The sequence below is a fragment of the Panthera tigris genome, chromosome E2 (assembly GCF_018350195.1).
Source record: "Panthera tigris isolate Pti1 chromosome E2, P.tigris_Pti1_mat1.1, whole genome shotgun sequence".
In the NCBI taxonomy this organism is placed as follows: Eukaryota; Metazoa; Chordata; class Mammalia; order Carnivora; family Felidae; genus Panthera; species Panthera tigris.
This window is the reverse complement of record NC_056674.1, coordinates 9,833,527-9,860,364: the sequence shown is the minus strand read 5'-3', so window position 1 is coordinate 9,860,364 and position 26,838 is coordinate 9,833,527. Positions and strand designations below refer to the sequence as shown.

Below are 26,838 nucleotides of genomic sequence, written 5' to 3'. Positions count from 1 at the left end.
GATGACTGATGACTTTCGAGAACCTTTTCCGTGCACTTGTCGGCCATTTCCCGCTACCTTTTGCAAGCTGCCCACAGCCCCCCACTGCACCCCAATAAAGCCATTTTCTCCACGTTCACAGCCCAGTGGTTTATCTTACCTCCCATTCTTTCCTCCCTCTCTAGAAATTTTGGACAACCTTCCTCTTCCTCCAGCCATGACCTGCCCATTCTTCTTGGTGTCCCTTTTCTTTTTTCTGGAGGGAGATGTGGGACGGTGGGCCAGTTACTTAACTCCTCTGTTCTTCAGTTTCTTCATCCGTGAAATGAGAGTGGTAACAATTTTGACTTCTGGGTTGTTGCAATGGTTCAATGAGCTGATGTACATAAAATGTTTAAAAATGTGCCTGATACACGGGAAGCGTTAAGTAAGTGTTTAATGGAGGGCGGGGGGGTGGGTAAAAGGGTCAAGGGCAAACCATTTCCTCTGTGAATGTACTTAAAAAAAATTTAGAAGTTTGCCTCCGTGTAGAATTTCAGAAAGAACCACCTAAAATTTTTTTTATTAGAAACAAAACAAAACAAAAACCTCTCTACTGTGGAAGGTTGATACAAAATAGTTTACCTCCGTGAAGACACAAGTTTTTAGGGGCAGGTGTAATATAACAGTTACAAGTATGAACTTTGGGGTGGGGCTGCCTGGGTTCCAGGTCCTGCGGGGCCTGATTTTGGCAGTTCTGGAAGCTCTCTGTGACTCCGTTTCCACATCTGCAAACCAGGGATAAATATTAGAACCTCCCACCTGCTAGGGATGGCCGTTGGTACCTTCGCTGAGGTTATTTCTATGGACCAGGGCTGAGAGTGCCAGCTTGGTTAAGCGGTTGCAGATGGGCAAATTTTCACTCCGGGCTTGACTTTCATGCCACATTAACAGTGTATCACAAACCCTCCCCCCACGGGATCTAGACAGAGGAAGTAAGAACCCTAACAGTTCAAACCTCATTAGCTGCAGGAAGTCGTTCTTTTCCTCTCTAGATCTCCCAGAACACACGAGTATTAATACAAGTCAAAACCCAGGACGACTGCCCCCTCTGCCCAGGCGCTCAGCTTGCCTCACAGCCTCACATCATTTTTCTGGAGGAGGCAAGTTTCCCTTCTTAAAGGGGCCTCTCCTCGATTTGAGTTTTGCTTCTTTCCTTTAGGGCTTCCTTAGGCTTTTTTCTCTTCATCCTCCCCCAAGGCAGGAGGGTGCAGGGGGAGAGTCCTCAGAACTCAGTCCTGTATTTTTATTTACACGGTGTGCATTTCTTTGAATGGGTGAACCAGGGCTCTAACTTGCAGGCAGTACAAAAACATCTATCCTCTACCCGCCCTGTCTTCCTCCCCACAGACAACCGCTGTTACCGGGTTGTTTCTGCTTTCAAAGACATTCTGTGCATTTAACAAGCAAACGCTTGTATTTTTTTTCACCCACTTTTACGTCGGTACACACTCTGCTTTTGTCTCTTGACTGGATACATAACTTGTGTGTCGGTTCGTGTCTTCCTCATTTTACGGCTACTTCGTGTGTCACTACGGGTCAGGCCACAGCTTACTTAAATGAGTCCCCCATCCGTGGGCAGCAAGGTTGTTTCCGGGTTTGTGTTCCCTACAGCGTGTTTATGAAAACACAAACAAGGCTCCGCACCCTGGCCTTTGATTAGTATTTGTGGAGAAACGAGAGCGGAAGCCTCCACCTGCCCACCCCCGCTGGCCGCATCCGCCGAGGGTACCCCCCGTCTGCTGGGTCCCGGCGCTCCGGCTGCGGGCCCTTCCTCCCCAAGCTGTCAGGCGCGGGCCCGGGCCCTCTGGAGCCCCGCCCCGCGGCCGGCCCGCAGTCGGGCCGATTCAAATCCAGCCAATGGCAGGGTGTAAACAAACCCAGGCCCCGCCCCCCGATGAATAATTCCCGGGGCAGGCGCGAGGCCCAATTAACCCGGTAGGGGTTGGGGGCGGGACGGAGCAGTGGGCCCGCCCCTAGGCGTGAGCCAATGGGCGGTCAGGCCCCGCCCCCCGCACTTGCCGCGCTGAGGACCCGAGGCCGGGCTGGGCTCGCAGCTGCCTGATTTCGTTGCGGCTCTTGGCTTCTGCCCTCCGAGCGGGGCAGTAGGGCCCGTGAGCTGGGGCAGCGCAGTCGCGCGGTACGAGCCATATTTAAAGGGCGCGGTCAGACGGCAGAAGCGGGATCGGAGCCAGTGCCCTCCGGTTCCTTTTCTTTCCTCGCCTGGCGGCTCTATCCCGGATCCTGGAGAGGTCTTTGATGGAAACTCTCTTCCCTCAAATCCCGTTGAACGAAACCCGAAGGGACCGCAGGGTGTTTTAGGATTGGGCAAGCCTCCTTGTTTTGTTCCCTCTTGTTTATTGAAGTGTTGCGTACCCACAGAGAAGCGCATGGGCCGTACGTGTGCCGCTGGACTGAAAAACCAAAAACTCCCGTAGCACCAGCATCCTCCCAGATCAAGAAGCAGAACTTGGGTCGGCAAAGTTTTCAACTTTGCAGCTGCCGAGTGCGAGGGAGGGGCCGCGGCGGACACTGTTTTGACTCTCGGAGGGACAAAGCACTTATTTAGAAAGAAGTAAAGGAAAAGAAAAACCACTCCTCTCGGTAGGGAGATGGAGATCACGCCAGATACTGGTCAGGGTCTTGCAAGGGAGGAGCTGGACGGCAGGGCGGATAGGAGGTTAGAGAGGTAAAGGGGCTTAGGGTCTGGTTGGCAGAGCCGAGGATGGGGTGGGGAAGGACTAGCAGCGCGAAAGGATGGGACAGAAAATGCCGTGGTACTTGCGGGGGAGGGGAGCTTTCCAAGCTGGAGGGTTGGGGTCGAAAGGGGCCGTGGAGTCAGTGGCCTGAACGTAGGAAAAAGCATCAAGACCCTGGGACAGGGCAGATCACTTCTCCAATGTCCTGAACCCTTCCACGGCCAATCGTGGGTTTCCTGCTGTGGCTTTTCAGCTGCCAGGTTGTGATTAAAACAGTTCCATTAAGCGTTGAGATGAAGGGCAGAAATCCAAGTTCATGTTGAGGCCGTGGGTTGTTTTGTTTTGAAGAGAGACAGAAAGTGCGCGCAAGGGGGGTGGGGGGAGAGGGGCAGAGGGAGAGAGAGAATCTTAAGCAGGCTCCACGTGGATCTTGAAGCCACTACCCGGGATTCATGACCTGAGCCGAAATCAGGAACTGGATGCTCCACGGACTGAGCCACCCAGGCACCCCTCCGGTGGGGTGTCGATAATCCCAGGTCCAATGTCTGGGGCTATGCTTGCTTGCCTACAGAAACCATTTTCCTCACAGCAAACGTTTTTGGACCCTTTGGCAGGTGTGTGTCACCTGCCCAGCCTTATGTTAACAAACAGGAGATACTGTGACCCATATGGGATTAAGTCCCGGACTGGGAAGAAGCAAGGACCCAGTGCCAGGAGCCCAGCCGAACACAGAGATAACAGCCTGTCTGCTGGTTGAGGAAAACGTAGGTGCACCTTCTCTGGTCCTAATTTTTCACATCTGTGCACCGCTGTGTCACTGCCCCCAAAGACCTTCAATATCCATTCATTGTCTGATTTCTTCCTCTCTGTACTCCTTATAAAGTCTGGACCCAGGGGACCCCGAGCTGGGTTTGAATCCCAGGCTGTGTGACCTTGATCTGGTTTCTTATCCTCTCTGAATCTGTTTCTCCTTCACGGAGAAAAAAAATAAATAAAAAAGGAGAGAATTGGGGCGCCTGGGTGGCTCAGTCGGTTAAGCGTCCGACTTCAGCTCAGGTCACCATCTCACGGTGCATGAGTTCAAGCCCCGAGTCGGGCTCTGGGCTGATGGCTCAGAGCCTGGAGCCTGCTTCCGACTCTGTGTCTCCCTCTCTCTCTGCCCCTCCTCCGTTCATGCTCTGTCTCTCTCTGTCTCAAAAATAAATAAAAAACGTTAAAAAAAAAAAAAAAAAGAGAATTGCAGTTTAAAAGAGAGCCAGCACCTGGCCCAGAGGGTTATACTACAGTCATCAGAGCATTTATCAGAGTGGGGAGCTAGGATTACCTGGTTAATGACGTCAAGGGAGAGGTAAACAGATCTCTGCAACACATCAAAAAATAAGACGGATTTGATGGATGGGTAGATGCACGGATGTGTAAGAAAGCAAGTAGAGGAACATGCTATGGTCGAATCCAAGTGGTGGGTTTTTAGGTGTTCACTGTATTTCCACCTTTCCACGTTTGAAATGTCTCATCATAAAGTGGCGGGGGGAGGGGGAGATTTGGGGATCTTGACTCTACACTCCCATGGGACCGATGAGAAAATGGAGGTGCTGGAAGTGACTCACCCCAAGTTCATCTGATGACTCAGAGACAGTTGGTGATGGAACGCCTGGGTCTACTGGATTGGTCCCCATCCTGGCTCAGTAGCCCTGGGACAAGTCGCTGAACCTGTCTGGGTCTCACCACCGCCCACTCAATTCTTAACCTAGAACTCACACCTTGCATGGGATTCTCAAAGGGAAGATGTGTGTCATCCCCAGAAGACGGCAAGTCTCTTTTCACTTGGGCCCATAATGTCCCCTACGCTGACCTTGGACATTTGATTTCCCAGGGCTTTGGGGTTGACCTGTTGTCGCCTTCCTTCACACCCAGCCAGGCCCATTCCAAGTAGCATGGCCCCAGACCATCTTCCTGAGAGGTCAGGTGTATCTGTGGGAGGGTGGCTATTACCTCTTGGTTCAAAAGACCTTTTTTGAGCACCGAGTACCGGGCAGTGTTCTAGGGGTGGGGGTGGGGGGGATACCAGTGCACCAAAGAAACTTGGGACCTGCCATGCATGGAAGGCAGGGGGAAAACTGTCGCTAAGTCTTACTTGCACATTGTCTGCATTCCCTAACAGATCGTGGACTGTGTGTGTATGGTGCGGGGGTAGGCGGTGGGGTGAGAACCTGAGTGGTCTTGACCACTACTAAAATTCTGGAACATACTAGATAACTTAAAAAACACTTCCTGCAGTGGCACCTGGGTGGCTCAGTCAGTTAAGCGGTTAAGCCACCTGGTTCCGGCCCTGGTCAGGATCTCATGGACCGGGAGTACGATCCCCTCGTCTGGCTCCGCACTGAACAGCGTGGACCCTGCTTGGGCTTCTCTGCCCCTCCCCCGTTTCTCTCTCTCAAAATAAATAAACAAGAGAGAAAGAAAGAGAAAAAGAAAGAAAAGAAAGAAGAAAGAAAAGAAAGAAAGAGAAAGAAAGGAAGGAAAGAAGAAAGAAAGAAAAAGAAAGAAAGGAAAGAAAGAAAAGAAAGAAGAAAAAAAAGAAAGAAAGGAAGGAAGGAAAGAAAGAAAAGAAAGAAGAAAGAAAAGAAAGAAAAAGAAAGAAAGGAAAGAAAGAAAAAAGAAAGAAAAGAAAGAAAGAGAAAAAGAAAGAAAGGAAGGAAAGAAAGAAAAGAAAGAGGAAAGAAAAAGAAAGGAAGGAAAGAAAGAAAAAGGAAGGAAAGAAAGAAAAGAAAGAAGAAAGAAAAAGAAAGAAAGAAAAAAAAGAAAAGAAAGAAATATACACCCTGCCGGAATGAATACATGTGGACAATCACCCCTCCTAATGCCTCAAATCTGCTTTTAACCAGTCTTCCAAGTGCCGAGTGCCCCTGGGGCTTGCAGCTTTGACACAGACACAAGTGTCACCCAGCTCTAATCACTTCCTGGTTGTGGGACTTTGGGCAAAATACTTCCCCCTCCTCGGAGCCAATTTAGTTTCCTGCACTGTGAAATGGGATTAAAGGTTTTCTAGACGGGAGGTGCTAGAGGCATCTTCCTGCTGGGCAGTACTGAGGTTTCAAAATATTGTGTTTGGCACTAGTTAATGAATACTCAAGGTGTAGCTTAATCGGGCTCAGTCATAGCAAATAGAGGGCGAGCTGCACAAAAACACAGTCTAAGTGTGTATATTGCTGTTTTCCAAAGAGTCCCATTTCTCCAAGTGAGCTGTGGATGACCACCGCGTAAGTTACGGATCCACCACTGTCTTATGTTTGGGGCAACCCGTGCGTTCACTTCTGAAATTGATAGTTTTACTTTTTATATAATAATCAAGAACAGTCAGCGCTTCTCTGGCACTTCCGGTCAGGTGCTGATCTCCCTGACAAGCTTATTTGGTCCTAATGACCCTGTAAAGTGAGGCCTATTATTGAGACGAGGAAATGAAGGCACAGAGAGGTGAAGTGATTGGCCCAAGGTCACAAAGCAAGGACGCGGCAAAGGCAGGATGTGAACCAGAGAGTCACCGGTTTGAGTCAGGGCCCTTAACCTCAGTGATCTCTTAAATACCATGAACAGTAGGCCCAAGATACTAGAATGAATACTAAAGTTTAAAGCACAGATACGTCTCAGTCACTCATTCATTCAACGCATTTATTAAGCCGCTTCTGTATGCATGGAGCTTTTTGGGGCACTGGGAAGACAGAAGGTAATAAGAGACCAAAAGAGAGGTCCCCCTGGTCTGTGCACCCCGGAGAGGCAGGCAGGTCCGGGCCATCTGGGTCCCCGCTGGGCCCCCAGCACGGAGCAGGACATAACAGCAGGCGCCCACCTAGCGTTCCCGACACGAACGCGGGAATCTAAGTGTCCCACCCGCAAGGCGTTCATGGGCTGGTGGGGCGGAAACGGACCCAACACCACCGAGGCGTTCTGGGGCTTCTGGGAATCCCATCAGCGCGGCCCGAGAGGCCTCGAGGTGGCTCTCAAGTTGGATCACATGCCCTGGCGCCCTCCCCGGGGCCGTCGCATGTGAGCAAAGACCGACCGAGGTGAGCGATCCAGCCACGCCCGGGGTCCCGGCCAGTCGCCCCCAACCCCGCGCCGCCTTCCACCCTATTCGTTCCCGCTCCCGGCTCCTTCGCGGTTCCACTGGCGAGGTGCCCCCCCTTTTCCATCCTCTACTCCCGCTACCTTTTCGAGCCTTCGGCGCTCGCCCTGGGCGCCTCCTCTCGCCCGGCGACTGTCCCCCGCGTCGGGCGCGCGCCCGGGGCGCACGGGGCCCCTTCCCCAGCCGGCAGGGCGCCCGGGGTCTGGGAGCGCGAACCCCTTTAGCCTTTCCCCGCAGCCCGGAGCACGGCTCGAGGAAGTCGGCCGACTCCACCAGAACCTGGCAAGGCGCGACCCCAAACCCCCGGGACTGGGGCTGGGGAGGGGGCGGCGCCGGCGCGGGAGGCACCCTCCCGGGGCGCCCGCGGCCTCCCATTCGCTCGCGGGCCCGCCGCTCGGCGTCCGGAGCCGGAGCTGGTGCGCGGAGCGCGGGGCGGGGCCTCCCCCAAGCCCGTCCCCCGGCGAGGGCGGAGGGAGGAGGAGGAGGAGGAGGAGGAGGAGGAGGAAGGGGGGGGCGGACACAAAACCTGCAAGGGTTTTTTTTTTTTTTTTCTTTTGCATTTAATTAAAAAAAATTTTTTTTATTTTTTTTCTCTCTCTTTTTTTTTTTTTTTTTTTTTTTTTTTTTTTTTTTTTGCAAACCCGAGGGGTCCTCCCCGGAGCGCGCGCGGGTCCGGGGCGCCCGGGCCGCGGCGCGGGGCGGCGGCAGGGGCCTGGCGGAGGCTGCCGGGCGGCCGCCATGCGATCAGGCAGTGCGCTGACCGGCCCGGCCGGTCGGCCCCTTCTGGGTCCTCCCTTTGCAGCCCGTGCGGGGCCGTCTCGGAGACCCCGCGCCGACGGCTGCTCAAACATCAGGGTGAGTTTCTCACAATGTAGCAATTTCTCTTTAAATCTCTTAACTCTCTCTACCTGCGAGTCGGGGCTGTGACAGGGCGCAAAAGCGAGGGGGGAGTGGGGGTTGGCGGCGAGGGTGTGTGTGGGGGGAGCCGGAGCCGGGGCCGAACCCACCCCCCCGACACTCACACACTCAGCCCCCCAACCGGGGCGCAGCGCCCGCTGCCTCTTTTTTTGCTCGGCGCCCACCACCCCCGGCAGCCCCCCCATCCCCCGCGTCTCTCCCACCATCACCGCCGCCCCGATCCTGCGGGGACCCCCCCCGCTGCTCCCCTGCCCAAACCCGGCGCCCGGTGCCTCCCCGGCCCTCCCGCCGGCTGCCGGGGATACAATGGAGCGGCGGAAAAACGAGACCTAACGTTCCACGGGGGGAGGGGCGGGGAGACCCCCTCCCCCGGCCCGGGCCCCCCCCCCCTTCCCCTCACCCCGCTCCCCGCCTTTCAGAGAAGAAGAGGGCAATGGGGCAGTGGATGGTGATCGCCTGGCCGGAGGTGGCGAGCCTTCATCTCCCCCTCTCGCCCGTCCCCTGCGCCCCCTCCCCAGATCCCGGTCGGGGGTGCCGGGGAGAAACGGGGCATCCGGCAGCCTGGGGAGGGATGGATGCGGAAGGAGGCCATTGGGTCTCCCCCTCCCCACCGCCCCTAAACAATGAAAGGAGTTGACTTGGTCCCCCACCCCTCCAGCGATGAAGGGAGTTGACCCCCTCCCCCGCTAGCTGGCTCGTCCCGGAGGGGGCCGTTACGGGGAGGGGGAGGGGAGGGAAGGGAGCCTTACCCCTGTCACCTCCCGAGATTCGGGGCGGCCCCCCATCTCCACCCCCTCGGCCTGGGAATGGGAGGCACCAGGCCCAGCCCGGGCACCGCGCTCGGGTGGTGACCTTTAGACAAAGGCAACCCTTTCCCTGGGTGAGCCCGGACGAGCCGGGCCCGCGGCCTCCCCGGGCCCCTGCGGAGGGCGGCCAGGCCGCGGGCACCCGGAGGGAGGGATGGAGGAGGAGGGAGGAGGGAGGAGGGATGGAGCCATCTGGTTTTCCCATCCCTAGCTGCCCCTCGGCTGCTTCCCCGGCTCCTGTCACGGGCGGCCGCGGGGAGACAAGGGACCGGGGGGCTGCCCAGGCCTTGGGCCGCGGCCAGCGGAGAAGCGGGCGAGGAGCCGCGCCGGGGCTCCTGCTCGGGCTCCGGCTGGGGGCTCGGGACTCGGGGGCCAGCGGTGATCGGAAGGTACCGTGGCTCCTTCCTCTCCGCGCCCCTTTGTTTTGCTTTGTGGTTCTGAGCTGCTGAACTTCCTGGGAGGTGGGGTCAGAGGCCGCCGTGTCAGCTCTCCCCGGGAGGCCGGGGTGACAGGTCCCAGCCCTCTGGCGTTGCCAGACCGTGGGCTGCTGTCGTGCCCAGCCTCAGGTCCGGACCGTCAGCCCCTTTTGTCACACGGCCCTCCGATAGAATAATAACCATCTGGGGACGCGCGCGGAGTGTTTCCGTTTTTCTCACACCTCCTTTCTGCCGGCGCCTTTTGGGGGGCGGGAGGGGGGGGGGGACAGTGTGATCGCTCTCTCTGTGTGCTTTCACCCGAGGTGGGGGGGGGGGTAAAGGGCTCAGTCTGACCTGTGGGGTGGTGGGAGAACAGGGGAATTGGACAGTTTGGGAATCCTCCCCTTCCCTTGTGCTGACGTCTGGTGGGACTCAAGGGGGGTTATGTTTACTTACCCCACCCTCCCTGATGACTACCCCCCCCCCAGAACCCAGAAATAACATCTCTCTACCCAGGGAGCATTATGGATTGCCTTCTGCTACACCCTGGCCACAACCCCAGGAGGATTAGTGACAGTTAGCATTCCCATTTTGCAGTCGGGCTAATGGAGGCTCAGAGAGAGGTTATGTGACTTGCCCGGGGTCACAAAGCCCCCCCCCCCCCCCCCCCCCGTGGGCAACCATTCCCGGCTCCTCCCCCTTCCCACTCAGCTCAAAACTGTTAAGTTCTCCTGTAGCCCTCTTTGGCACTTTGTCCTGTTGATTCCAGTTGACCTGGGTCTCCTATATAATAATACCTGGAAGGAGCTGTTGTGTCATTTTCCCCCCGCCCCCATGCCGGTTTTGGGAAGGGGTAAAGACATCTGGAAGCGAGGCTGGGAGCGGAATCATCTCAGCTGTGGCTGGAGCACAGCGTTTGCCTGTAAGAGCTGAGTTGGAGGTGTGTGGGCCGGGAAGGGGGACCGCAGGCCGGCCTGGTCGGGGGGTCTGGGGGGCACCTGGGAGCTGGCCCCATGGTCCTCCTCCTCCTCCTCCTCCTCCTCCTCCTCCTCCTCCTGAGCTGGGACTTGGCCCAGCTTTCTGCGACTCAGCCCTGCCAGGAGGGCAGCCGAGCTGTCGGGGACCTTCGTGGTCACTCTGGCCGGCCACCCTTCGAGGCACCCTGACGCATCTGACAGGGAACCTTTCTCCCCTTGGCCGGTGTCAGACTCCCTGTCCCCACTCTGTGGGCTTAGGCAGGTCATTTAAGGCCCTAGTCCTCAGTTTCCTCATCTGCAGGTGGCCATAATTATAGTTCCCTTAACTGACCTTGAGGTGGGTGAAAGTCGTATCTAAAACATGTTATTTTGTTTGTCATTCATCGGACTGGATGTGGCGGGCCAATTCCCCAGCGCTGGGGAGGGATGTTGAGTGCTGGACATTGAAAGGAGTAGTAAAAGGCCTGGGGGACGTCCCCACGGTGGGTGGGCAAGGGCCAACGGTGAATCAGTGACCTCCCCCCACCCCCCCCACCCCCAGCCCACTGTCTGAACTGGGGCCCTTCCCCTTTGGCACTTACTGGTGCTGATTCAACGTTTGGGGGCGGTGGACTGAGGGAGAGGGACTGGGAGGGCCCAGCTCGCCCAGCGAAGAGGGTAATACGGGTGATCTTCCCATTTTACAGATGAGAAAACTGAGCCCAGGGAAAGCCTGGTCTCTGGCTGTGAGGGGACCCCAAGCCCAGACTGCAGGGGGTAGGAGTGAGTGGGAGAGGGGCTCCCTGTGTGTTTTGCGCAAAAGACACTGTGTTTTGCCCCTGATCTACTGTCCTGACCTTGATGTGTAAAGATCTTCCTTCCTGAGAGCATAGGCCTAAGTCATAATAATTCCTTTCGGGGGGCAGGAGGAGAGGGGCTGTGGGGAACCCATAGGTCTCTCAAGCCTGAGTGTTTCCTGAAAATAGGAACTGATTTTTTTTTTTTTTTTTTTTTGAGCGGAGAAGCATGAGTAAGGCCCAAAGGGACAGGCCTGTGCTCCGCCCCCCTCCCTGCTGACTTCCTTCCCAGAGGCCTCTGGGGCCTTCCCCAGCCTTCCCTCGGGTGGGGGGTCTTCTCCCCCACCCTAGAGTTATGGAAGGGGGTCAGTGCCAAGCCCTGGGGCCTGGTGGGAGGGCCCTGGGATGGGGGGTGGGGTTCCCCAGCTTCCCGGGGGCTGCCTTTTAGCCCCGGGGCTAGCCACCAATGGGGTTCCAGCCAGCCCTCCCAGCTCTCCCCTGTGGCTGTCTTGACTCCTGGTCTCAAGAATGCAGAGGGCTGCTGGGGAGGGGGGGGGGGCAGTTAATTGGAAACAGGAAAACATGGCATTCCTTTCCAGCGGGCCTGGGCTTGGAAAGCAGTGAGGGTCTGCCTTTTTCCCTGTCCTCGCCCCGCCGGGGAGAGGGGTGGGGGGCACAGTTATCTTGCTCTGCTCTCCTTTGGGTCTTCCCCTACCGGGCACCCTCTCAATGGAACCAAGTTACCTGAACTCCATCTGTGACCTCAACCTCTCCCCCCGCCCCCACCGCCTCCCCATCAGAATGATTTGCTCCCCACTTACTCCCACGGCCTGTCTGAGGATTGTCCCCCGGAGTTGGCTCCCTGGAGTAGGATGCTTCACTCCACAGGCGCATGGGAAATGTCTGGTTGAACGGTCCCCAAGGATTCCCTCCTCATTCCTTCTGCATCCTCCCCTGCCTGGGGGGTACCACCGTTAAGTTTCGTCCCCATTGACCGGAAGCCTTTGTGTCTCTCCTCGGTGACACGCAGGATCCCCCGACGACGGAGCGTTTTCGAAGACATTTCTAGCCTGGTGGCATTGAGCTTCATGGAAGAGGCTGTGTGTTGCTGGTGGGGCGGGATCCGGCCGGCCGGAGAGAGTGCTTTTGTTGCTTTAATCGTTCCCAGTGACACTTCCTGAGGGCCTACTGTGCGCCAGGGATCCGGTCCAGGAGGAGGCTGGAGGCAAGCGTGGTCCCCAGGGCTGGGCTCGCTGCGTGCGATGTGAGTAATTCCAACTGGGTGGTCTGTGAAGGCTCCGAGGGGGAAGCGACTGCTTTTCTTTCTGTCTTTTTTATTTTATTGTTTTCCTAAGTGCTACGTGCACATGGGGGCAAGTTCAGAATACCAAACGTAGTAAGTCTTTCTCTCCTCCCTCCCCGGCACCCCGAGTCCCTCGCTCCCCGATCTTGATGTTCTGTGCACGCGCGTTTCTTATCCGTGTGGGCGCGTCTTTGAAGATATTGATTTTTACCTGCCGCCCCGTTGACCTGCACGGCACTTCGTTTCCCTGGGGGACTCTTCCTGCGCGGGCGAGGGAGGGTTTCCTCCGTCTTTTCCTGGGCCCAGTGGTGTCGTGTGGTGTGGGTGAACCCTCGTTTCCTTGACACGGGTGTGGGATCGGTTTTCTGCTCATAGGGCTGGACAGCACGTGGCCTCACCTCTTCCCGCCACTGGGTCCGGCTGTGGGGTAAACTTCTGGAAGCGGGATCGCTGGACCAGGAGTCTGCCATTTGTCACTTAGGAGGGGCTCCCCGGAGGTACCTTGGCGGCTGCCCTTGGAAGAAGTCGTTCCTTCCTGTCCCGTGCAGTTCATCCAACCAGCCTGCTCCGGTGTCTTTGCCTCTTGTGGCCTCCTTGCGTCTTCCTGTCCGCCCGTGGCCTGCGGACCGTGCTTGCCCCCTGGTGTGGAGGTCAAGAGCATGGGCTCTAGAAGCCAGTCTGTTGGCTGGAATCCTGGCTCCACACCTCTTGCTGGTTGAATGTCTGTGGACCGGGAGCTCGCTGGTTCTGGGCCTCTGTTTTCCCCTCTGCTAAATGGGCTCATCTCAATCTCAACCTGGGGAGGGTTGTTGTGAGGGCCTACCCTGTACAGGAAGCGTCGTCGGTCCTTGGTGATGTTATCTGCCCTTTTTGGCAGGTTTTTTTTTTTTTTCCTGGGGCCGGGAATAGCCAGATTCTTGGCTGTGAGCCCCCTAATTGGCAGGCACGGGGCGGGGGGGGATGGGGGTGCCTTCTTTTCCACTTGATGATAGTGTGACCCGGGCCAAGTGATCCCTTTTTCTGGGTCTCAGTTTCCTTATCTGTAAGGTGGGACCCCGATGGCCCCCTCGTAGGGACGGCTGGGAGGGCTAAATGAGGCAGCGCCCTCCCGCGCCGGGCGTCCCGGAGGCTTTCAGGAACCAGCCCCTGATGTGGCTGTTACTTCCACTGTCACCGCTGCTCTGCCGTGGGGCCCTTGCTGACTTCTGCACTCTGAAAGGTCGCCCTTGTCTTCCCCAAAGGCACATGGGGAACAATGTTGGCATTCTGAGCCGCGTCGGCAGCAGGGGGCGCATGGCAGGGCCGCTCTGGCACGAGGCCCGGCGGCGTCGACCCCGGGAGCGGGCCGGGCTTCCGCGGCCCGTGCTTCCGCGGCCTGTGCCTCAGTTTCCCCAACGGAAAGGCTGGGAACGACAGGAGAGTCGCCCGCGGCCTGCTCCTGGGTGTTCGATGCTGAACACAATGCGGGACGCCTGGCGAGTGCTCAGAAAGTGTTAGAGGTGGGGCCTCTGGCGGAGCGTGCGACTCTTGATCTTGGGGCCGTGAGTTCGAGCCCCACACGGGGCACGGAGCCTACTTAAAAAAAATGTTAGTGGCTGTGACGGTGACGGTGATGAAGAGTGGTAGGGCGCCCCGGGAGGCTCAATCGGTTGGGTGTCCGACTCCTGATTTCGGCTCAGGTCATGATCCCCGGGTGGTGGGATTTGAGCCCCGTGTTGGGCTCTGAGCTGCGTGTGGAGCCTGCTTAATATTCTCTCCCTGTCCCCCTCGCTTTGCCCCTCTTCCTCACTCGTGAGCTCTCTCTAAAATTAAAAACAACAACAAAAGTAGCAAAGTCTCCCATGAGATTGGATACCCAAGTCCATACTGCTTCCCCCCCCAAATCCTGGGCAATCAACTTTGGCATTTTATGATTTTTATTTTTTTAATATTGATTTATTTTGAGAGAGAGAGAGAGAGAGAGAGAGAGAGAGAGAGCGCGTGCGCTGGGGAGGGGCAGAGAGTGACGGGGACAGAGGATCCGAAGGGGGCTCTGTGATGAACTCACGAGCCATGAGATCATGACCTGAGCCAAAGTCGAATGCTGAACCAACTGAGCCCCGCCCCGTCCCCCCATGTGCCCCAACATTGCCATTTTATAAATTTTTTTTTTAACGTTTATTTATTTTTGAGACAGAGAGAGACAGAGCATGAACGGGGGAGGGGCAGAGAGAGAGGGAGACACAGAATCCGAAACAGCCTCCAGGCTCTGAGCGGTCAGCACAGAGCCCGACGCGGGGCTCGAACTCACGGGCCGTGAGATCATGATCTGAGCCAAAGTCAGACGCTTAACCCACCGAGCCACCCAGGCGCCCCTAACGTTGCCATTTTAAATGGAAGGTCCTAGGCAGTCAAATACTGTTTGGGCCTCAGTTTCCTCATCTGCAACAGAACTTCGTGGGGTCTTTTGTGAGGCTTGAGTGAGTGAAATTGCGGAAAGGTTTTAAGACTGGTCCTTGCTTGAAGGCGTGCACAGCGAAGGTTCACTTGGCTTATTATTATGATTTAAAAACAGGTTTTTTAAATGTTTATTTATTTTTGAGAGAAACAGAGACAGAGCGTGAGCAGGGGAGGGGCAGAGAGAGAGAGAGAGGGAGACACAGAATCCGAAGGAGGCTCCGGGCTCCGAGCTGTCCGCACGGAGCCCGACGTGGGGCTCGAACCCACAAACCGTGAGATCATGACCTGAGCCCGAGCTGGGCGACTGAGCCACCGAGGCGCCCCTATCATGGGGATTTTAAAGCATCCACCCAGAGTGGAGAGAATATCATACTGGACCCCCGTGTACCCGTCACCCCTCAACAGATCTCGGCCCCTCTCTTTTCTGTCTGTTACCCCACCCCCCTCCTCTGCACTTTCTGTTTTCTCTTTCGCTGGATTGGTTTAAGCAAATTCCAGACGTTATATCATTTCAACGATATCACTACTGTTACTAACGGGTATGAGGATCTCTGTTTCACCGCCTGCAGGATCTGTCCTGTTCTGTGAGAGATGAGCCATGAAGCCCATTGCACAGATTGGGGAAACTGAGGCGGCAGGGAGTAGGCTCTGGCCGGGTTGGCTTTTCTCTGGTTTCCCTTCTTTGGGACTTCGGTGAGGTCCCTGTCTTGGCCTCCCCAGGCCCTGGACCCCGGGGGCTGTTTCCGATTATACAGGCTTGGGATTTACACAGGCGTGGGCTTAGGGTCTGCTGTTCTGTGCGGAAATTGTTGCCGTAAAGGGCGAGTCGGAGAAGTTGAACCAGTTGGCGGGGGGGATGGACAGGATGACCCCAGAGGTGAGGGTAACTGGGTGGCTACGTGGGTTTGTATCCTCTCGTTGCCCCTGCTAACCTTTTTTTTTTTTTCTTTTTAATGTGTATTCATTTTTGAGAGAGAGAGAGGAGAGAGAGAGAGTGAGCGAGTGCCTGCTCAGACACGCACACCAATAGGGGAGGGCCAGAGAGAGGGGGACAGAAGATCAGAAGCAGGCTCTGCGCCGACAGCACGGAGCCCCGTGCGGGGCCCGAACTCACGAACCATGAGATCATGACCCGAGCCGAAGTCGGACCCTTCCCCGACTGAGCCACCCAGGCGCCCCAGCCCCTTCCAACCTTGTGACCTGGGGGCAGGTTACTTCCCCTCCGTAATCCCAGGCTGGAGGAGCAGGGGCGCGGCGTTAATAAGACACGCTTCTTCCGAGAGCCTCTGCATCAGTTCTGTGAGTCCTGCGCGGAAAAGTGTCTTACAAGTGCCTGGCTCAGCATAAGCGCTCCGCGGAAGGCGGTGGTTGTTGTTACTGTTGCTGTCGTTAAGTGTTTCTGTGTGTAGTCGGAGAGGGGTGGCACCCAAAGCCCTTTCTAGGGTTAGGGGGTCAGAGGAAGGGTCCCTGGAGCCCCCAGCCAGGCTCAGCTGCCTCTGTCTCCTCTTGCCCACTCCGTCCCTCTAGACTTCCCGCTTCCTAGTGCTTTTTGTAGTTGGAGGGGCTGGAGGGGGGGCGGCTGCTGACTTCTCGGTGACCGCCCCCTTCCCAGCCTATGTCCCCATTGCCCCGGCTGGCAGCCTGGGAAGCAGGGTGAGAGGGGAGGGTCTGTCTGCGGCTGCCGGATCCTCATGAATGACCCTTGGGGCCCTGCAGGGAGCCCTTCCTAGTGCTTTGCAACCTGGAGGCAAAGGGTGGCCCAGCTCCCCCAGGACACCTGCAGCTCCTGTCCAGAGTATGGGTGCTGCCTCTTACCCACCGTGGTGCTGGCAGGCAGCTACCCACAGCTCCTGCCCCACGGGGCGGTTGTGACGTTTCACTGGACCAAAACGTCCTTCCGGTCTTCCGTAGGCCCTCACCCATTCTCGAAAAATAACCCCCCGACCCAGGCTGGGTGACGGGTGTGCTCAACCCTTTTACCCTCTCCTGCCAGGCTCTCGCCACACCGCCCTTACTCCTCCCCAGAATGTGCCCAGCGACCTGCCTCCCCACCCACGACACAACTCAGAGAGGGTCAGTGTGCCTCTTGATGAGGTCTTTGGCACACGTGACCACCTGGGTCGCCCCGTCAAGATCCAGAATGTCCCCACGACTGGCCAGAAAGTTCCCTCGTCCCCCTTCCCCGTCAACACCTGCTGGTCCTCGTCGGCTGAGGTCGAGCCGTGTTGCCTCTTCTCGAGTTTTACAGACGAGATGTGGTCCTGGGGGTCGAACGTCTCTGGCTTTGAGATTCAGCTGTGTGGTGCTGTCAGGGAGGCCTTTCTTTGTCTCACCGAGCAGGAGTCCATGGGAAGGTTTTACCTCCTTTCTCTCAGCGGAGACAGACCCCTTCGCCCGTGAAGTCTCCGCCTCCTAACACCCCTCCCCTGGCTACCCTGCCTGGGCCCCCCAGTGCCCTAGTCTAAGGACACCCCCCAGCGCACTGGCTGACCCCACGTCGTCGCCCCTTTGGCATGTATCCGGTCTCCTGTGAGCTCTTCTTGAGGCCTGGCTTTATCACTAGACTCTAAACCGCAGAAGGAGAGAGACAATGACTCTGTGTTTTCCTGGCACACAGTTGAGCCCTGATGTTTGTTGACTGGCCGGATGAACGATGGGCATATCCCAGGGGTGGAGCAAGGGGGGGGTCCAGAGCCCATGTTTGAAATCCCTGTGCTGGTTCACGAACGGCAACCCACCTGCTTCCAGATCACCAGAAGTGTTTGTGAAAAATGCCATTCCCGGGGCGCCTGGGTGGCCCTGTCGGTGAAGCGCCAACCTCGGCTCAGGTCGTGATCTTGTGGTTCGTGGGCTCGAGCCCCGCATCGGACCCTGTGCTGACAGATCAGAGCCCGCAGCCTGCTTCATACACATAGAGTTATGTCTCCCGCTCCCTCTGCCACCCCCCCACTCACGCTCTGTGTGTGTGTGTGTGTGTGTGTGTGTGTGTGTCTTTCTCAAAAGTAAATAAATATTAAATTTTTTTTTTTTTACAAATGCCACTCCCAGGGTCCCAGCCCCGAGCAGTTGGTTTGCTCGGGAGACCGACCTCAGAGTTGTGGGGCCCAGCCTGCAGGCCCTCACCCACGAGAGGGAGCCATGTTTCTTCCAGCCACGCTTGACCCTCATTCCATGAACATGGTCTATCCTGCCCTTGCTGCCTCCCCAGTACCCAGTCTGCTGGTCCCGCATGCTTTCCAGAGGGAGTGAATCCGGGCCTGCGGGCCAAGTCAGGACACTGGCCGGGCCTTTGCCCCTTCCATGGCCCTGTTTTTTTCATGTAGACCTTTCGGAAGCAGGGGGTGGCATCTCCCTTTGTCACGGGGGCACACTGAGCTGACTTCTGGGCCTAAAGAGCCCCTCCCCGCCGGCCAGACTCTAGCAGAATTGGAGGTTTTATTTAACCCAGTTCATGATATAAGTCTGTTTTAAAATAAATGAGTAGGGGCGCCTGGGTGGCTCAGTCGGTTAAGCGTCTGACTTCGGCTCAGGTCACGATCTCGCGGTCCGTGAGTTCGAGTCCCGCGTCGGGCTCTGTGCTGACGGCTCAGAGCCTGGAGCCTGTTTCGGATTCTGGGTCTCCCTCTCTCTGACCCTCCCCTGTTCATGCTCTGTCTCTCCCTGTCTCAAAAATAAATAAAACGTTCAAAAGAATTAAAAAATAAAATAAAATAAATGAGTAGGAAAATAAAAATACGTATACACGCACGTATGACCATATATATTATGTGGTGATTTAATTTTAAAGTTAACATAATAGAAATAAAACAAGCGTTTATGTTATATATAAACATACACAACACATATTTGTATATGGATATAAAATTCTTGCCTCCCCACCCCCCATTCTCCAGGCAACCTCCTCATGTATTTCCCGCAGATCTTTTTTTTTTTTTTTTTTTTTAATGTTTATTTACTTTTGAGAGAGACAGAGACAGTGGGTTAGGGGCAGAGAGAGAGGGAGACACAGAATCAGAAGCAGGCTCCAGGCTCGGAGCTGTCAGCACAGAGCCCGACCGCAGGGCTCGAACCCACGAACCGTGAGATCGTGACCTGAGCCGAAGTCAGACGCTTAAGCGACAGAGCCACCCAGGCACCTTTCCTGAGGATCTTTTGTGTTCTCCTGTGCCCTGGCAAACTGCTTTGGGTGGTGGATTTTTACTTCGTGCAGGGGATCCTGATGTATGTCTCCTCGTGTTTCTTTTTCGCCCAGCTCCCTGCGTTCGGGCGGCCCTCTCGTGTCGCTGTTTGTCCATCAGTCCTGTTGCTTCTCCTGCTGCGGTGCGCTCCATCCGGGGCAGTCATAGTGGTTTTTAAGAAAAAAAAAAAAAACAAAAAAGAAAACCCAGGGTCAGACCCCCAAGTGGTCACCACCTTCCTCTCCCAGGAGTGAAGTGACTGGTGCAAGGTCACCAAGCTCGCTGCTGGCCGAGCAGAGGTCTGAATCCAGGTACATCCCACTGGTTAATTCAAACCCACGCAGTGGGCCTCCTGTGCACCCGGCCTCAGAGCTCTGCCCTCAGGGACAGGCGAGGGAAGGAAGCCAGAAACACACTCATCCTCCCTGCCTGGTGAGATCCTTATCTCGGGGGTACCCGCTGAGCTGGTGGAGGTCTGGAGGAGGTATTGCCTCTGGAGTCTGTTGGGGCGTCAGGCCAGGCTTCCCGGGGGAGGGGGTTTCTGGGGGCAGGCTTTGGGCTCAAGGCCATTCCCGGCAGAGAAGGCACAGTGGTTGGTACGTGTGTGGATGTGTTGTGCCAGGGTCATCGGCCTGAGCAACTGGGTATGTGCCGGTCCCCTCTCGAGACGGGTAGGGCGTCCTTCGGGGACGGTGGATAGATGCCGAGGGGAGACAGATGTAGGGTGGGTGGCTGAACTGTCGGGGTCACGAGCGACACTGAGCGGTAACTGACACTCAGCGCTGAGCCCCAGGGGGTGAGGACAGTTCCCCAGGGACAGGACAGGCGAGAGCCTCGAGAATCGGCCCCGACATCAGGCATGGTCAGCATCTCAGGAGCAAAGGGAGGGAGTTTCCAGAAAGGTCTTAGCTTCAATGGACTTGAAGGGGGACTTGGCGGGTTTGATGGGTGGGTAGGGTTGGGAGCCCCACTGGAATGTGAGACGATGGGATCATGGAAGGAAGGAAGGAAGGAAGGAAGGGAGGGAGGGAGGGAGGGAGGGAGGGAGGGAGAAAAGAAGGAAGACAGCTCTTGGCAGCCAGAGGTTAAAAAAAAATAATAAGCTCTTACTACACTCGTTGGCTCCCTAGCGCCTGCCTACAGGTAGGCCTGCCGTCACCTCCTCTGACAAAACCCGACCGTCCGTGACCTTTCGCCTTGCCTTCTCTGTTCCTGCCTCCCCACCTTTACCCTACAGCTCCTTCCTGTCTCCGGCAGGCCTCCGCTTGAATACCCCCTCCTCCAGGAAGCCTTCCCCGACAACCCTGTCCTACTTCCTCCACTCCACCGGGCTCGTGTCCTTGTTAGGATTTACCCCCAGGACCTGACTTAACGAGGAGGCTGTAATCGGTATTTCTTGAACCAGCAAGGGCTGCGTGACCTTTTCGTGGATTGCGAGACGAACGCTACAGTGGTTCGGTTTTTTAGGATCTGAGCAGGCTGGGGGGGGGGGGCCCAGGAGAGAAGAGGAAAGGAGCGAAGGAAGATTCTAGAAGAGCAGGAGGGGTTGGTACCGGGTTGGGCTCAGGAGTGAGGTTTCCTCGCAGGTTGGGAGGCGGGTGTGAGGGCAGAAGGAAGGTGTCCGTGAGGTTGGGAAGGAGTTTGGCGGGGACCGCGTGGGGCTGCTTGGGGACAGGAGGAGAGGGAGGCCTGGGGCGGGGCACAGGGTGGCTGTCGTGTTGCCAGCTGGTGGGGGAGGGCGAGCTTTGGCAGCCCTGTCCAGCCTGCCTGGAAAGGTCGCCTTTTATTTCTTTGGGGCTGAGGTCTTACGCGCATGTGGGAGAAAAAGGTTTACTTTAGGTCCTTTTGGGAACCTGCTCAGAGGCCACAGACCTTGCCCCAGAGAACCATACGCCGGGCTCTGCGTCCCAGCATTTGGCGAGGGATTTCTGGGGCGGTCGTGGGTCCTGTTACGAGCTTTACGCAGACTGTGACTGTAGTGACAGCCGACACGGTCCCCGGTGCCCGTCTAGGCTCTTTACAAGCTCTTTACAAGCTCGTTCCGCAGAAAGCATTTCGGAGGTGGATGCCTGAGCATCCCCGTTTTACAGATGAGGAAACAGGAGGCACAGAGCGGTCAAGTCACTTGCCCAGAGTCACACAGCCGCTAAATGGCAGAGTGGGGATTCTCCCCGCACTCCCCCCTCACCCCCCACCATGGTCTGGCTCCCACGGCCCGGGTTTTCAGCCGTGAACCCTGCTGCTTCCTGCTTACGGGGTCCAAGACGAGCAAGCCCACGGTCCCGGAAGCGGCCCTCCACCCCCACACCCCTACTCCCTTACCCCGGTTTGCCCTGGGATCCAGCTTGGGCCTTCGCTGAGCGATTGGAGGCTCCGGCTCGGCAGGGCACCGTACCTCCCTCCCTCTTTCCCTTTTTACCCAGTGTTGTGTCTTCATTAACATAACCGAGGAGGCCGCCCCAGCTTCCTCCAGACGGCGGATGTGTTTGGGAGCCGAGAGCTGAAATGAGTCAGCCTGCGAGGGGTGGGGGGGGGGGGTCAGGACTCCAGACAGGCGGAGCTGGCTTGGAGCCACCTGAGGAGCTCGGAGCCAGGGTCCCCTCCTCCCCCCCCCCCAACCCCCCACCGCAGCCGTCTCAGCCTCAGTTTCCCCATCCGTGAACGAGGGGGAACCGGAGGCCTTCGCCTTGGAGGCTAGGTGACGTCACATGTCAACTGAAGCACCTTGGAGGTGTCTGGAAATTCAGAACGCGAACACCCCCGGCCAGGCGGCCGGCTCCCCGTCCCCCCTCCCCGCACAGGCTGAAGTTTCTGGAAGCAGACATTTCTGCTGCTGCATGGATCTGCGGCTGTTGACGCGGAAGAGAGGGACCCTGAAGGACAGTCACTGCGTGCGGGCCGGCTGTGCCCCTGAGTGCAGGGAAAAAGGAGGAGGGTGGTTTTTAGAGCCCTTTGGAGGTTGGAATTGGAGACACGGGGTCATAGATCTGAAATAGCCTCCTGGTGGGACTGGAGTCTCCTTGAGATCACACGTTGTCAGATGGTGCATAATAAGTGCGTGGTGAACGCTAGGTGCTCTTACTGTGTCTGTGGTTGGTATTTTTTTTTAATTCTTTAATGTTTATTTTTTTTTGAGGAGGGGGGAAGGGGCAGAAAGAGAGAGAGGGCAGGCTCCGAAGCAGGCTCCAGGCTCCGAGCTGTCAGCACAGAGCCCGTCGCGGGGCTCGAACTCACAAACCGGGAGATCGTGACCTGAGCCGGTGTCGGACTGAGCCCCGCCCCCGCCAGGCACCCCTCTTGTTCTTATTATCGCTAAGCAGCCTTTAGCCTGTACCTGCTGGTGCAGACGGGTTGGGCTGTGCTGTATAGATCAACAGTTTCTCAAACCTGAATGGCGAGTTCAAAGTCAGGAGGCCCGGGGCAGGTGCATTTGTGACCCTCTGCCCCGGTGAGGCTGCTGCTGCTTTGGGGTGGGGGTGGGGGGGCACGCACTTGAGTAACACGGTGTAGAGTGGGTGTCAGACTGTTTCTGAGTTATTTCCAGGGCCCTGCGAGTGGAATGGAGGCTTGGGGCGCCGAGGCTAGAACAAGATTCCTTAACCTCTTTGCTTTGGGGGTTGCCCATTTGAGGGCGGGTGGGTACGAATGATTACACGAGGAAGAAAGACGAAAGGCTTGTAACACTGGGGTCGCCTTTGCGCTGCCCCCCATCCTGCCTTAATTCCCTCGCCACAAGGGACCCGATGAGGATTTGGGGGCTCATTCAGCAGCTCTTTTCCACGTGTACGTTTTCTCTGGTCGCACATACTATGTGGGTTCTTCTGGACCTTACTTTTTTTTTTTTTTTTTTTTTAATTTTTAACGTTTTATTTATTTTTGAGACAGGGAGAGACAGAGCATGAACAGGGGAGGGTCAGAGAGAGGGAGACACAGAATCTGAAATGGGCTCCAGGCTCTGAGCTGTCAGCACAGGGCCCGACGCGGGGCTCGAACTCACGAACCGCGAGATCACGACCTGAGCCGAAGTCGGACGCTCAACCGACTGAGCCACCCTGGCGCCCCTATTTTATTTTATTTAAAAAAAATGTTTATTCAGAGAGAGAGAGAGAGAGAGAGAGCATGCGTGCAAGAGTGGGGGAGGGGCAGAGCGGGGCGGGGGGAGAGAATCCCAAGCAGGCGCTGAGCTGTCAGCGCAGAGCCTGCTGCGGAGCCCAATCTAACAAACCGTGAGATCGTGACCTGAGCCGAAACCAAGAGTCTGATGCCCAACCGATGCCGCTAGATTAAATGAGCATTTTAGCAACTCCCCTTCTCTCCGTTATTCGCTGAATCTCACCATCTCTTGGTTGCTCTGGAGTTTCCGTCCCGCATCTTTGGGGTTTGGGCTTCGGTTCTTAATAAGGTGGGAGCCATGGGAGGCTTTTGAGCTGGGGAGTGACCCAACCTAACATTTTTGTATCCACACCTCCCGTCACTTGTGTAAGAGCGTTTCTAGCGGCCAGATTCCTAGAAGAGGAATTGCTAAGGCAGGAGGAAGCGTGCATTTAGATTTGGGTGAGCCCTGCCAGATTGCATTCCAGAAAGGCTTTACCCACTCTCACCCCTTGCAGACAGCCGCAAGGATTGAGTGGCTTGCTCGGTGCCAGGCCCATGCCGGACCCTGGGGACACTGGTGACGAACGGCCCCGGTCCTGCTGCTTACGTGATTCTCGGTCCTCGAGTCCCAGGGCAAGCTTCTGGAGCTGCCTCTGAGCGCCAAGGAAGGAGAAGCTTTCACAGGAACCGAAAAAGGAGAGGGGAGAGGATATTCTAGATCGGGGAGGGGGTCTGGCACGTCCCGGGTGGCGTTAGGGCTAGCTGGATCAGGAGACCCACGGTATCGGTCTGGGGCCCCCCCGTGTGCGGGCTCCCCATCAGTGTGGGGCACTTTGGGGTGCACCTGAGGACTAAAATAATAGTACCTCCCTTATGGGGCTTTGTCGGGAGAATTTCACAGGAAGGCAGAGAGCATACGGATTATTGTTACTAGATTATCACCAGGGTAAGCCGGGGGGAATCCGCGTCAGAGCGGGGCGACCCGAGGGGCTTGACCCAAGCTTTGGGCAACGTTTAAGGCCCGGGGCTCGAACCCACGAACCGCGAGCTCATGACCTGAGCCCAAGTCGGACGCTTAACTGACTGAGCCACCCAGCAGGAAAGCTGCATTTTGGAGCACGCCCTCCCCCCGCCGCCCCTTCCAAGGGCTTTGAAGGAAGGATCGAGACTTGTGCGTCTCACACCCCGTTTGGCATCTTCCGGCACGCTGCTGGATTCCATTTGCTACTTCCGTCCTCTGTTCGTCGCTAGACGGCTCTGATGAACCGCCGGGTCAGGCCTCGACGGGGTCTGCGGGCGAGGAAGCCGCCGGGTAGGGGGCGGCACGAGTGGGCGGCGAGGCTTCTGGAAACCGGCTCTCCGAAAGCCGCGAGCCTGAAGTCTGTGTTGGGGCCTGCTGCAGAGTGGTGGGAGCGGGGAGAGGGAGAGAGGCCAGGCCCCGAAGATGGCAGGTAGAGGGAGGAAGGGCGGGCACGCGGGGCAGGGGTGCGGGAGCGTCTTCCCTCTCCCCCTTGGTCTCTGGCACTTTGTGAACTCCCCACCGCCTTGCCTGCCGGGCACCCCAGATTTCATGTGTCCACCGCCGAGCTCCCCACACCCAAACCAAGCCCCTGTCATCTTTTTTTTTTTTTTAAAGTTTATCTATTTTTGAGAGAGAGAGAGAGAGAGAGCACAAGCAGGTGAGGGGCAGAGAGAAGGAGAGACGGAATCCCAGGCGGGCTCCACACTGTCGGCACAGAGCCCCATGTGGGGCTCGAACTCACGAACTGTGAGATCATGACCCGAGCCCAGATCAAGAGTCCGATGCTTACTTAACTGACTGAGCCCCCAGGCACCCGACACATACGGCTTTTACAGCAGTGCCTGATCCGTCAAGCACAACGCGAGTGTAGCATCAGCTGTGCGCGTAAATGATGATACAATTGGCCATTTTCACCTTTTTTTATGTGTACACTTCGGTGGGACCAAGTACCTTCACAGCGTTGTGCGATTATCACCTCGGTCCGTTTCTAGAACGTTCCCATCTTTCCAAACAGAAACTCCGTGCCCATCCAATGGTCCGTTTTCAGAACATTCTCATCATTCCAAACAGAAAGTGCGTGCCCATTCAACGGTCCGTTTCTAGAACGTTCCCATCATTCCAAACAGAAAGTGCGTGCCCATTCAACGGTCTGTTTCTAGAACGTTCCCATCATTCCAAACAGAAAGTGCATGGGGCGCCTGGGTGGCTTGGTCGGTTAAGCGTCCGACTTCGGCTCAGGTCATGATCTCACGGTCCGTGGGTTCGAGCCCCGCGTCGGGCTCTGTGCTGACAGCTCAGAGCCTGGAGCCTGTTTCAGATTCTGTGTCTCCCTCTCTCTGTGACCCTCCCCCGTTCATGCTCTGTCTCTCTCTGTCTCAAAAATAAATAAACGTTAAAAAAAAAAATTAAAAAAAAAAAAAAAGAAAGTGCGTGCCCATCCAACAGTCCGTTTCTAGAACATTCCCATCCCATTATTCCAAACAGAAAGTCCATGCCCATCCAATCGTCCGTTTCTAGAACATTCCCATCATTCCAAACAGAAAGTCCATGCCCATTCAACGTCCGTTTCTAGAACGTTCCCATCATTCCAAACAGAAACTCTGTGCCCATCCACTGGTCCGTTTCTAGAACGTTCCCATCATTCCAAACAGAAAGTCTGTGCCCATACAATGGTCCGTTTCTAGAACATTCTCATCATTCCAAACAGAAAGTCTGTGCCCATTCAACGGTCTGTTTCCAGCACATGCTCATCATTCCAAACAGAAACTCTGTGCCCATCCGATGGTCCATTTCTAGAACATTCCCATCATTCCAAACAGAAAGTCCGTGCCCATCCAACGGTCCGTTTCTAGAACGTTCCCATCATTCCAAACAGAAAGTCCGTGCCCATCCAACGGTCCGTTTCTAGAACGTTCCCATCATTCCAAACAAACTCCGTGCCCATGCAACAGTCACTCGCTGCTCCTGGTAACCTCTGATCTACTTCTCTGTCTCTACCAACTTACCTATTGTAGGTGCCTCATATGAGTTAAATCGTACAATCTTTGTCCTTTCGTGGTCTGGGGTATTTCACTGCGCGTGATGTTTTCAAGGTTCGTCGGTACTGTAGCGTGGATCAGAATTTCATGGTCTCCTAAGGCTGAGTAATGCTCCATAGCGCGGGCAGAGCACATTTTGTTTATCCTTTCTTCTCTTGATGGGCACTCGGCTTGTTTCTACCTTTTGGTGGTTATTATATACTCTCTGGTCCCTGACTTTCCATGTAGCCACTGACTACTCACCATCACTCCCTGTGCTTCAGCCGCACTGGCTTCCTTCCTCAAATCAGATACGTGGTCACCTCAGGACCTTTGTACTTGCTTGTCCTCCTGCTCTATGGCTCCCTCCCCTCCTCTCCCACGCCTGCCTTTATCACCCTATTTGCTTTTGTTTCTTTTTTTGGTGCCGAAACCCGGGAGCGAGCCAGGGATTATCACCCTACTTAAAATCGGACAAAACCCCTTGTCCTCTCTCTCTCTGCTTTTCCTCCATATCACTTAGCAACTTCTGACGTCCCATCTATGTTACATTTATATCGATTTTTTTTTATATATCCATATTTTATATTTGCAAATATCTTCAATATTCACACATAACGCTATGCATAATAGCATTTCTAATTGGACATGTCTGAATACAATTTATAATGCATGTTAGGTTTTTATCTAATAGAAATTAAATACGGGGAAGTTAAATATTTGCAGAGATTTGGTATAATACATCACATTGCTGTTCTTTCTGCCTCCGTCCCTATCGTCGTCCAAAGGGTACGCTTTGGGGCACTTGGGTGGCTTAGTCGGGTAGGCATCTGACTCTTGATCCCAGCTCAGGTCTTGATCTCAGGGTCATGAAGTTCAAGCTCTGCATGGAGCCTACTTAAAAAAAAAAAAAAAAAAAGAGCGTAAGCTTTGAGCAAACAAGGATCTTCGTTTTGTTCACGGCTGTCCCTCCAGCTTCTAGAACAGAGTCCCGCATGCACGGGTCTCAGTCCTTAATTGCCGAATGGATGAACACTTTGTGAACCGGGAA

General features: G+C 55.9%; 1 protein-coding gene across 3 annotated transcripts in view; it reads left to right on the top strand.

Moving 5' to 3' along the window:
* The first annotated feature begins 7,525 nt into the window (after positions 1 to 7,525).
* The window catches only part of BICRA (BRD4 interacting chromatin remodeling complex associated protein), an 82,502-nt gene continuing 63,189 nt past the window's right edge, over positions 7,526 to 26,838 (top strand). For 2 of the 3 annotated variants that reach the window (XM_042970769.1, XM_042970766.1), the window contains exons 1-2: positions 7,526 to 7,695; positions 11,764 to 11,997. The gene's annotated coding sequence lies outside the window, so the exon portion shown is untranslated. The remainder of the gene's footprint in view (positions 7,696 to 11,763; positions 11,998 to 26,838) is intronic. The other variant, XM_042970767.1, reaches the window with a different exon arrangement.